The sequence below is a fragment of the Pseudophryne corroboree genome, chromosome 2, assembly GCF_028390025.1.
Source record: "Pseudophryne corroboree isolate aPseCor3 chromosome 2, aPseCor3.hap2, whole genome shotgun sequence".
Taxonomy (NCBI): Eukaryota; Metazoa; Chordata; class Amphibia; order Anura; family Myobatrachidae; genus Pseudophryne; species Pseudophryne corroboree.
Window position 1 is genome coordinate 706,530,031 of NC_086445.1, and position 12,070 is coordinate 706,542,100.

Below are 12,070 nucleotides of genomic sequence, written 5' to 3' on the forward strand. Positions count from 1 at the left end.
AGTTCCACCTTTCAGAAGGTTCTGGGGACTTGGGGATCAGACTTCAGGAGCCAGAGCAATTCACCAATGAAAATCTAAAACTGCACAAATTAGGTGTGTGGAGCTGGAGCAGAGACCAGCTGCTTGAAGGCTGATATCTCTGGTTCTGGGCATAGTAGAGACAAGCTGCCAGTGTCCACTGAAAGGGGAGAGTCACAGCTTTTGGATAAGTCAGACAGAACCCGAGATATCAGGCTGGGAAGAGCAATTAACAGGCTAGGACCCATTGACCCCATTGAAAAGACGGCCCTGATCATACCAGTATCGAGGAGCACAGTACCAACTCCACAATTGCGGAGTAGAAGAGAAGCAGAAGCTTCTGTGGGATGTTGAACTTCCTTTGTTGCCTGAGGAAGAACAACCTCTGCTGCACTTTCCCAACAGTGGCGTCATCGTTGGACCCCCATTTAAGGTCCCAGGATAATGTGGTCCCTAGGAACTTGAAGGAGTCCACTAGCGATACCACACTGTCAGCAATCGTTAGCGGAGATGCACTAGCTGACTTCTTCCTGAAGTCCACTATCATCTCGACAGTTTTGAGGTGGTTGAGCTCAAGGTTGTTGTGGCTGCACCACTGGGCCAACCGGTCTACTTCCCGTCTATAGGCCAATTCGTCCCAGTCCTTGATGAGGTCAATGACTTTGGTGTCGTCTGCAAATTTGATGATCTTTACTGATTGGTCCTCTGAGGTGCAGTCATTTGTGTACAGGGAGAAGAGCAGCGGTGAGAGGACACTGCCCTGAGGGGCCCCTGTACTAATGGGCCGTGCTTGACAGTTGAAATCCCCCACTTTAACCACCTGTGTCCTATCTGTCAGGAAGTCTACTATCCAGGAACAGGTATCTTCTGGGACCCCTAGGCAAAGTAATTTGGGGTGGAGGATGCTGGGAATGATTATAGTGAAGGCCAAGCTGAAATCGACAAACAGCACCCTCGAGTAGGTACCGGGAATGTCTATGTACTGCAGAATGTAGTGCAGGCCCAGGTTGATTGCATCCTCAACACCGATTCGATCGATAATCAAAGTTTATGGGGTCCAGTTGGGGGCCATTCACAGTTTTCAGGTGGCTCAAAAACAGATGAGCGAATGTTTTCATGACCACAGACATCAGTGCTATCGGCCTGTAGTCGTTCAGGTTCATGATAGAGGGTTCTTGGGGACTGGGTTGATAGTGGACCTTTTGAGACAGGAAGGGATTTTCTGTAGCTCCAGCAATTTGTTGAAGTTCCTGGTGAATATGGGGGCGCACTGACCCAGACATGCTCTCAGGGCAGATGGTGACAGTCCATCAGGACCCAGAGCTTTCCTGGGTTTGGGCCTTTTGAACAGTGCCTCCACCTCTTCTTGGGCGACTTGTAGTGCCTGGAGTTGGCCATCTGTATTCGGGCATCGTAGAGGTGATTGTTTGGGTCGCAGGGGACTTCTTTTGCGAACCTGCAATAAAAGTGGGTCAACTCATCTACTAGGTCTTGGTTCATGGTGGTGGACTTCGATGTTTTCTTGAAGTTGGTTATGGATTGCATTCCTTTCCATACAGATACGGGGTCATTGGTGGAGAGATTGTTTGTCAGTTTGTCCGAGAACCGCTTTTTTGCTAGCCTGATTTCTTTAGTCAGAGAGTTCCTAGTTCAGTTGTGTAGTGCTCTGTCACCGCTGCTATAGGCCTCCTCTTTGGCCCGACGAAGTTGCCTGAGTTGGGCGTTGAACCAGGGCTTGATGTTGTAAATGCGGTAAGTCTTGGTAGGTACACACATGTCCTCACAGTAGCTGATGTAGGAGGTGACTGTGTCTGTCAGGTCATTCAGGTTGGTTGCCGAGGCTTCGAAGACCCCCCCATTCCGTGCAGTTGAAGCAGGCCTGGAGCTTCATCTTATCTCGTTGGTCCATTTCTTAACAGTCTTGATGACAGGCTTAACTGCTCTCAGCTTCTGTGTATAGGTAGGGAGTAGGTGGATGAGGCAGTGGTCAGATAGGCCGAGTGCAGCATGCAGGATAGACCGGAAGGCAGACTTGAGGGTAGTATAGCAGTGGTCAAGGGTGCACCCTTCCCTAGTGGGACACGTGACTTGTTGTTTGTACTTAGGTAGCTCCTTGCTCAGGTTAGTTCTGTTGAAGTCGCCCAGCACTATAAGCAGAGAGTCTGGGTGTATTTGTTCTATGTCGAATATACATACGGCCAGGTGGTGCAGGGCTTCGTTCGCGCAGGAGAGGGGGAGGATGTACACAAGGACAATTGAGGCAAATTCCCTGGGGGATTAGAAGGGGTTGCAGTTGAAACTTAGCATCTCCAGGTGAGGGCTACATGATTTGCCTAGGATCGTGACATTGGTGCACCATCCGTCGTTGATGTAGAAGCAGATACAACCACCCTTTGTTTTTCCTGAGAGAACCTTGTTGCGATCGGCCCTGAAGAGGCTGAAGCCCGGCAGAGACATCAGGTTGTCTGCAATATGGTCGTCCAAGCAGAGGACAGACGGCCCTGTAATGCCTGACCCTGTGCTGCCCAGAAGGAGTGAAAGTTCATCAAACTTGTTTGCCAGTGAGCGCACGTTTGAGAGAAGCATCACAGGAAGTGCAGACCAGTGCCCTCGCCATCTCACTAGGGCACCTGCATGACAGCCTCTCCTCTAAGCCCAGGTCCTTCTACTAGGGCCGTCATGAGGGCCTCCGTCATTCTATTTATGGGGCCGCAGATCAATCCGCCAGTCGCTGCCTGGGCTGCAGAGGGGTCGCGGCCGCATGGTCATCCACTTCGGCATCCATGAGGGTTGCATCCCTGCCACACAGGGCAGTGAGGGCTGCAAGGGCCGCTGACCTGCCCACCAATGGGCCCAAACGTGGGGTAAGCACCGCTGGAGTACTCCAATTTAGGAGGGCTTTCCTGCTGTATTTGGTCACTGGTGGGGTAGACAAGGGCAGGGGTAAACAAGGGGAAACGGGTATTTTGGCTGAGCTGAATAGCTCCGAGGCACCCATCTGCGACGTCATCTTGGATTGTAATAGCGATAATCATTATTGCGCTAACCTATTGCTGCTCTTTAATCCAATGAGTATATTTGAAACAAGTGATAAATAGAATAACTTTGCTTTTTCTGTTGCTGATTTAGTCAATTATACCAGGACAAAGCAAGTTTGTGGAAAGTGTTAGAATCCAATTCCTGTTGTGTAGGTGTGAAAAATCTCAGTGTGAGAGGCCTTTGAAGTAGATTTTTTTGTGGGGGTAATGATAATATGTGTCCTGGGGAATAACTCCTGCAATTTGGAATGAACAGTGACCCTTCAGCAATTCAGAGCTTGAATATACTGTATATTAGTTGATTAATGCAAGATGTCAGAGTTATTTGTTGCTCAGAGGTGAATGATGTCTAAGTGAGGGGCTGGATGGAGCCAAAGATAGGTTGTAGTCCACAGAACCTTGTCTGGGATGTCCAATGCAGAGTACAGCAGATTCCAAACTGAAGGACTTCTCAGTGGAGAGATGCAGAGGTTTCAATCCAGTGTGTATCTCAGCGCAGGAATGCAATCCCTTGGTTTTGATGAGATGTCCGCATAGAGTAGTACAAGTTAAAGGTAAGTCCTTGGATATTTATGATGATTCAAAGGTCAGTTGTGGTGAATTTAAGCTGTTTTATGGAGATGATCAGGAGCATGCACAAGGTGAGGCAGCCATCTTGCCTAACAACGAATAAGCATAACGAATTTCTGTGATTTCTCTAAAATATTATTTTTATTATTTATTTTATAGATCATGTGAGCCTTGGGATTGTGTTTACCAGATTTATAACCAAGAGATATATGTAGAGATCTTGCAATTGCCTTATATTCTATTTATTTTGATAAATATTCATGGTATATTAATGTTATTGGAGTGAAGTTCATGGATTATAACGTGCTATTATTTTTTATTTATATTATTTAAAAATTTTTGGTTGTCGTGCTGATAAATTATATGACATGACATGTTATTTATTCCTATACAAAAGCTGTTATTTTACTGGTCATGGACTCTTCTATTAATTGTGTGTCAAATATGTAACAGTTTTACTTTTGTATAAAGGAAATGAAAACAAAGACCTGATTCACCTTCAGTTTTGATATTTTAGCAAAACTGCAACTGCTTGCGATCGCATGCTGGGGGCCGCCCAGCACAGGGCAAGGCCGCCCAGCATGTAAATGACTGGCAGCGATGCCATCGCATCTCTGAATTGTGAATGCCCCCTGCCTCCACAGCCTGGCTTTGAAGGCAGCTTGGGTTTGAAAGCAGGTACAGACAGAGCCAGATTAAGGCAGGGACAAGGGGGGCAGCCGTCCCGGGGCCCCCACACCCTACGTTTTGTAGGAGTCTTTCTTCGGCGGCTCTGCTGTTCAGTAACATCGGCCGCTGAGGAGTTCCTGCACAGTCAGTCTTGCAGGACAGGGAAATCCAGCGAGACAGTGACTGCAAGCCGCCGGACAGCCTGCGCTCACTGCTGCAATGTAAGTGAAGGTGTGCGTGTGTGTGTTTATGTATGTGTGTGTGTGCGTGCATGTGCACGGACCTGGGAGGTGGCAAGGACTTTGCCAGAAATCATAGTTGGGGACTCCCACAATCTACATTGCCCTGGGCCCCCACCACCCTTAAGCCACAGAGCAGCTGTTTTTCAGGTTGCAGTGTATGACATCACCCTGAACCCAAATCGGCGCCCCCCGCAATGCTGCATTGCCGCCCTGGACCGCCCCGCGAACGCCTGTGCCAGGCATAGGCGTTTGCATACGTGAGATCTCACTGTGTGTGCACTTACAGTATCGCTCCTGTGCGTACACACTGGGCAGTAATAGTTCAGTATGGGACCGCATCGCTAATGCCATCCATAATAAATAATGTCCTAAGTTACTTATTTTGTCCTAAGAAATTGTTTTTACATTTTATATGATTTTTTTTTATCTTTTCCAATATTGAAAAAAAGTATTTTTTTTTTTAGCTTTTAATAATATTTACTGTTCCTGATTATTTCATACATGCAATATGTCATTGTTTAGAGCACATTAAACATTGGTTTACGTCTGAGTGACAAGTGATTTGTTAGTGCTGCATATACGGATGCTGTTTTGGTTTTTGTCACATGCAATAACATACAGTAAATATGAACACTGAGAAAATGCGGTGTAACGGTGGACTAAACATTGCTATTCTATTGGCCAGTCACTGTGCAGATGGAAGGTTCCCATCAAAATGCCAGCAGATGTCTTTCCTATCCAGCAGTGATGATAATTATTGAGTATTAATCACTGCAATAGCGGTATGGCAGACAGTTATTACAGAATGATTACATCCATGACATTATTAGTAACACGTAGATCCCATTATAAAGAGTCTGACATGCAGGACAACCTAAAAGTTATTTGCTCCTTAATTTTATTAAATACAGTAGGACGCAGAAATTAGATGGTACTGAGATAATTAACTGTTTTAAAATTAATATGTATGGAAAATGAAACAGTAATACGCACACGTAGGGGTGATTCATCATTGCAGACAAATTAGCCATTATTACACCTACATTATGTGTACAGAGAAGAATTTATATATTCTCCCATATGCACCTATATGAATGCCCCGCCCCTATGCATATGGTTGGTTTAATAGCTATCTTCACTAGTAGTGTGCATGTTCACCACCCTTATATTTAGTGCAAGAGATCAGTATGAAATCATAATTATGTCTACATGCCCTAAACACGCCCTCATTAAACTTAGCAAATAGTCAGTGGTGGCTGCTGCCCGTTGGCTGCCGCACAGACCACACAGAGCATGGTGGATGGGGTCGGTTAACACATACTTGCCTACTCTCCTGGAAGTTGCAAGAGGCTCATGATTTTTGGGGAAGCCCCCTGCACCTCCGGAAGAGCAGGCAGATCTCCCGCATACTGCCCACTCCCTAGTAAAGCAGGCAAGATGGAGACATAGGGGGACATTTACTAAGCAGTGATAAGAGCGGAGAAGTGAGCCAGTGGAGAAGTAGCCCCATCAACCAATCAGCAGCTCTGTATCATTTTATAGTATGCAAATTATAGATGTTACTTCAGTGCTGATTGGTTGCCATGGGCAACTTCTCCACTGGCTCACTTCTCCACTCTTATCACTGCTTAGTAAATGTCCCCCATAATCACTGGCAGTTCTCTGCAGCTTCTCCTCTCCGTGCTTGTCCTGGAGAGGAGATACAAAAAGTAGGTAAATATGGGTTAACACCTTGTATTTAATATGTGTGATGGCTGTCTAACTCCTGGGATTGGCATTGCTGTGTGTCACCGCTGCAGCTGCACACCAGACACAGCACTCAGCTGCAGCTCTCCATTCTGTATAAGCCGGACCCCAGACTCCTGTGAAACTAAACATAAAAACATAGAATTTTATGGCAGGCAACAACCACTTGGCCCATCTAGTTCTGTCCTTACCACATGGACACGCACACACTTACACACATGGGTTCATTTTTTTGTCAAGAGCCAATTAGTCTACCAGTATATTTTTGAATTGTGTGATGAAACTGGAGCACCTGGAGGAAACGAACACAAGCATGGGGAGAATATACAAACTGCTTTTGTTAGGGCTATGGTGGGAATCAGACTCATGACCTCTGGCCAGACTAGCCAATGGGAGTCTGGGGGCAGGCTTATGGAGGAAGGAAAAGCTGAGTGCTGTGTCACCAGTGCAGTGGCAGCTGTGATACACACAATGCTGCTGATCCCCGGGGTCAGGCAGCAATCACACATATTACATACAACCGCCTACCCATGTTATATGTGGTCTGCACTGCAGTCCACGCGCAGCTGCAGCCACTGCTAATAGTATAAGCAAAATAGCTGATACCACCTAGTTACATCCATCCCTTAACCTGTGAGTGGAGATGTGACTAAGTTGCATACGATATGACTCTGGATTGTCTGTATATATGTGTGTGCTTGGCTGCGGAGCTTGTGCACTGTGACAAGATGCAAAACAGAGAAGGATGCAACTCCCAACCGGTACCATAGTCTGTATTTTTTATTAGCCTTTTTTTTTACAGGAAATTTTATATTTCTGGGCCTGTCTATAAGTATTACCGTATATGTTGTTGTGATCTGTTTAGAGATAAAATAATAAAAAACCCACCAGACATTTTATGCGGGATTGGTTTGGCCTGTGACTCACGCCAGATACTTATAGAGATCCTTGTATTCAGTGCAATACTGCACATATTTTTTTAAACTTTGAACCCTCAATCTGCTACACTGCCTTCCTTATGTTAATACAATCTACATTGTCGTGCAGCCAGAACTAGCAGAAACCCACACAAGAAATCCTTCCAAAATCTGTACAGAATGCAGAATCCTGGCTGAGAATGTCATTGTGTTCCACTACTGTATGAATGGCTGTCATCATTGCTTTTTGTGTTAGTAATTTAAGTACTGTACAATCTTTCATTCTGTTTTTTAATATCATAATCAAAACTTTTAAAAACTTGTTCTGAATAATTGCCTCAATGGGTGTGCGTGTGGGGGTGGGGGTGGAATCAAGGGGATGGCTGTCTAAAGTGTGTCTAAAGGCCAGTACTCACGGTCCGATGCGTGAGAGATGTGTGCTGAGCGTACCGCTCAGCACACATCTCTCCCGGCGCTTAGCACAGCGCGATGTGTGCTGAGCATGCGGGGGAGACAGGGGGCCACTCATTTCACCCAGCGGGTGAAGTGAGCAACCTGCTAGATTGGCCAGCATGCAGGCCAATCTAGCACCAGCGATAGCGATGTGCGGGGCTGCGCATCGCTATCGCTGTTAGGGCTACACACGGAGCGATGTTGCTGAAAATCTAAGTAATCTAGTCAGATTACAGGTTCTCAAACTCGGTCCTAAGGACCCCACACAGTGCATGTTTTGCAGAACACCTGCTGGTTTGGTTTCGGTGTGCAAAGCCGGGGTGGTACAAGCTAGCTGCTGTTTCAGCAGGACTTTTATAAACATCTTGTCAGACGACATTGAAGCCTCACAGAATGCTTTATATATGGATTCTTGTTTTGGTAATTTGTTACAGATGTTCATCAAGTTCAACCCTTTATCCTAAAAATCCTTAGCTTATCAAGGGCAAAAAAATAAATAAAAATAAAATAAAATAAAATACAAGAGGTGAATATTTCATTGTGATTCTATACTGCCAAGGAGACAATCCATAATGCGAATCCATAGTTATTGGGAACAATATTTAAGCAATACAGGTCTTATACCATCAACAGCATATTTTTGTAGACAACTTTCATGTAAAGCTTCTACAGCCCTTCCCAGGGAAAGTCATCCTACTGAACGAATTTCCTTTAGAGGAATATGGCTCCAGCACTTCCTACATTTCATTCAGCATGTGATACAGCTAATGGTGAAGAATGAGTAATGCTTTGAAAATTTACTAATTCCAGAAACACTGCTTTAAATTTATTCCCTACATCATTGTGTATGTCTCTCTTCACAGACGCAGTAGCAAGACCTCCAAAAATGTCAGAATATCAGCAGCTTCAACTTTAGCTGACCACTCGCCAGTTAAAAAGGAACACAAGGTTTGAATTTCTTTAACACAATAATGTATCCAAAATGACTGTAACAATATATTAGGTAAACATGAAATATACTAATAAGTACATTTCAGGTATCAATAAATAACAAAAATGAACAGCATCCTCTTGTGAGCTGAACATTTCAAAAACAACAACAAAAAGAATGCAGGTGCACTCTACAAACATTACTTTCGGAACTGTAATAAATGTTGCAATTTAACATCAAGTAAAAGTGAGGTTCTTTGCATAATTTCGACCAAAAGTTACTTCAATGCTTCACCGATTTTTTTTTTACAGGCTATCTACAATGGATCACTCATAAAAAAAAAAAAGCTGATCTCCTGAAAACACACCGGTTCAGTGAAACCTGTGTGCTTTCGGATAAAACAGCCCTGTTTTTGCAGGTGGTGAGGCAGGTGAAAAAAAATCCCAGATAAACCGCGACTCGGGCTGGCTTATCGGGGATAATTACCGGGGCTAATAGGATATCCCCCTTTATCTGACTGGTCGCATCCTGTGCGACCAGTCAGAAAAAACACTGCCTGGTGTGGTCGCATCTGATGTGACCATGCCAGGCAAGTGGTTAAGGAATAATATAGGTTATGTCACAGCAAACCTTTTTTTTTTTAATAACTCTTCCATCTTTGAACACTTGTGATTTTAGTATTTCACTTCCTGCATTACCTCACCTGTGATTGGGGGATATCCTATTAGCCCTGGTAATTTACCGGGGCTATTAGTCCCGCTCGACTATATGACAGGTGACGCAATGCAGGATTTTTTTTAGTAAAAAGTGAAATACTAAAATCACAAGTGTTCAAAGATAGAAGAGTTATTAAAAAAATGTTTGTTGTGCCATAACCTATATTATTCCTTAACCACTTGCCTAGCATGGTCGCATCAGATGTTCCTGATCGATGTTCCGATCTTTGGAAAATATTTTAAAAAATAATAATATTTTTTTTCTTTTTTTTTAACTAAAATCATTTTGGATAGGGTTAAATTCATGTTCTTCACCTAATTCACTCATAAAAAACCCTGACAATTTCTGAGCGTTTTTTTGCGAAAAAAATAAGTGTTTTTTTAATTACTGTTCATAGACATTGGAAGGTAAAACAGCATGCAGCGCTGCCGATTCCCGGAGACCTTCAGTCAGCACATATGTTACATACATCCCTGCATGTACAGTATGTTCATATGTGCTATCCTGCTCCTCGCTGCACAATGTGATGTAAGCTGTATCTGCCACTGCTTAAATACCATACACTGAGAAACTATTCCCAATATTGTGCTGTTAAAGGAACTACATTTAATTGCTATTTTTGTTTTATATTTATATACTTTTTCGTTGTGCTATTAACTGTTCAATGACATCTTCCTAACAAAACTCAAGCATTTTGGTTTGTAGCACTCAAATTTGTATTTAACCAAATACTAAGTAGTGCTTAGTATTGTATATCTGGAACCTTGAATTGATGGATTGCACCAAGGATGGCATTGAAAGGATCTTTCTCTATGATTTTACCCGCCACAGAAACTCGGCTAGGTAGGATTTGAAGTGGTGTCTTGCTGTACCTCTGTGCTTTTTGTTGTGCCATTTGGCCAGTCCTCACATCCTTTCTACACAGTGGCGTAAGTTCATCCCAGATGCCCGGAGTCAAGATAAATGTTGGTGCCTCCCTTCCCCCGCTATATATAGAAAAATAAATGTATATATTAGTGATGAGCGAGTTCGGTTCCTCGGAAATCGAACCCCCGAACTTCACCCATTTTACACGGGTCCGAGGCATACTCGGATTCTCCCGTATGGCTCGGTTAACCCGAGCGCTCCCGAACGTCATCATCCCGCGGGTCGGATTCTCGCGAGATTCGTATTCTATATAAGGAGCCGCGCGTCGCCGCCATTTTCACTTGTGCATTGGAAATGTTAGGGAGAGGACGAGGCTGGCGTCCTCTCCGTTTATTAATGTTGCTGCAAATATTTGTGCTTATTGCTTAATTGTGGGGACTGGGGAGCAGCTGTATTATATAGGAGGAGTACAGTGCAGAGTTTTGCTGATCAGTGACCACCAGTTTTATCCGTTCTCTGCCTGAAAAACGCTCCATATCTGTGCTCAGTGTGCTGCATATATCTGTGCTCACACTGCTTTATTGTGGGGACTGGGGACCAGCAGTATTATATAGGAGGAGTACAGTGCAGAGTTTTGCTGACAGTGACCACCAGTATATATAGCAGTACGGTACGTAAGGCCACTGCTCTACCTACCTCTGTGTCGTCAAGTATACTATCCATCTAGATTCTATACCTGTGGTGCATTTTAGTTTTGCAGTTTGCTGACAGTGACCACCAGTATATATAGCAGTACGGTACGGAAGGCCACTGCTCTACCTACCTCTGTGTCATCAAGTATACTATCCATCTAGATTCTATACCTGTGGTGCATTTTAGTTTTGCAGTTTGCTGACAGTGACCACCAGTATATATAGCAGTACGGTACGGAAGGCCACTGCTCTACCTACCTCTGTGTCATCAAGTATACTATCCATCTAGATTCTATACCTGTGGTGCATTTTAGTTTTGCAGTTTGCTGACAGTGACCACCAGTATATATAGCAGTACGGTACGGAAGGCCACTGCTCTACCTACCTCTGTGTCGTCAAGTATACTATCCATCTAGATTCTATACCTGTGGTGCATTTTAGATTTGCAGTTTGGTGACAGCGACCACCAGTATATATAGCAGTACGGTACGGAAGGCCACTGCTCTACCTACCTCTGTGTCGTCAAGTATACTATCCATCCATACCTGTGGTGCATTTCAGTTGTGCGCAGTATATATAGTAGTAGGCCATTGCTTTTGATACTGGCATATAATTCCACAAATTAAAAAATGGAGAACAAAAATGTGGAGGTTAAAATAGGTAAAGATCAAGATCCACTTCCACCTCGTGCTGAAGCTGCTGCCACTAGTCATGGCCGAGACGATGAAATGCCATCAACGTCGTCTGCCAAGGCCGATGCCCAATGTCATAGTAGAGAGCATGTAAAATCCAAAAAACAAAAGTTCAGTAAAATGACCCAAAAATCAAAATTGAAAGCGTCTGATGAGAAGTGTGAACTTGCCAATATGCCATTTACGTCACGGAGTGGCAAGGAACGGCTGAGGCCCTGGCCTATGTTCATGGCTAGTGGTTCAGATTCACATGAGGATGGAAGCACTCATCCTCTCGCTAGAAAAATGAAAAGACTTAAGCTGGCAAAAGCACAGCAAAGAACTGTGCGTTCTTCTAAATCACAAATCCCCAAGGAGAGTCCAATTGTGTCGGTTGCGATGCCTGACCTTCCCAACACTGGACGGGAAAAGCTTGCGCCTTCCACCATTTGCACGCCCCCTGCAAGTGCTGGAAGGAGCACCCGCAGTCCAGTTCCTGATAGTCAAATTGAAGATGTCACTGTTGAAGTACACCAGGA

At 44.3% G+C, this 12,070-nt stretch overlaps 1 long non-coding RNA gene across 1 annotated transcript in view; it reads left to right on the plus strand.

Annotated features, from left to right (window-relative positions):
* The window catches only part of LOC135045813 (uncharacterized), a 206,011-nt gene extending 197,409 nt beyond the window's left edge, over positions 1-8,602 (plus strand). The window contains exon 3 of the long non-coding RNA XR_010238217.1: positions 8,517-8,602. This is a non-coding gene — a long non-coding RNA (uncharacterized LOC135045813). The remainder of the gene's footprint in view (positions 1-8,516) is intronic.
* The last annotated feature ends 3,468 nt before the right edge of the window (positions 8,603-12,070 follow it).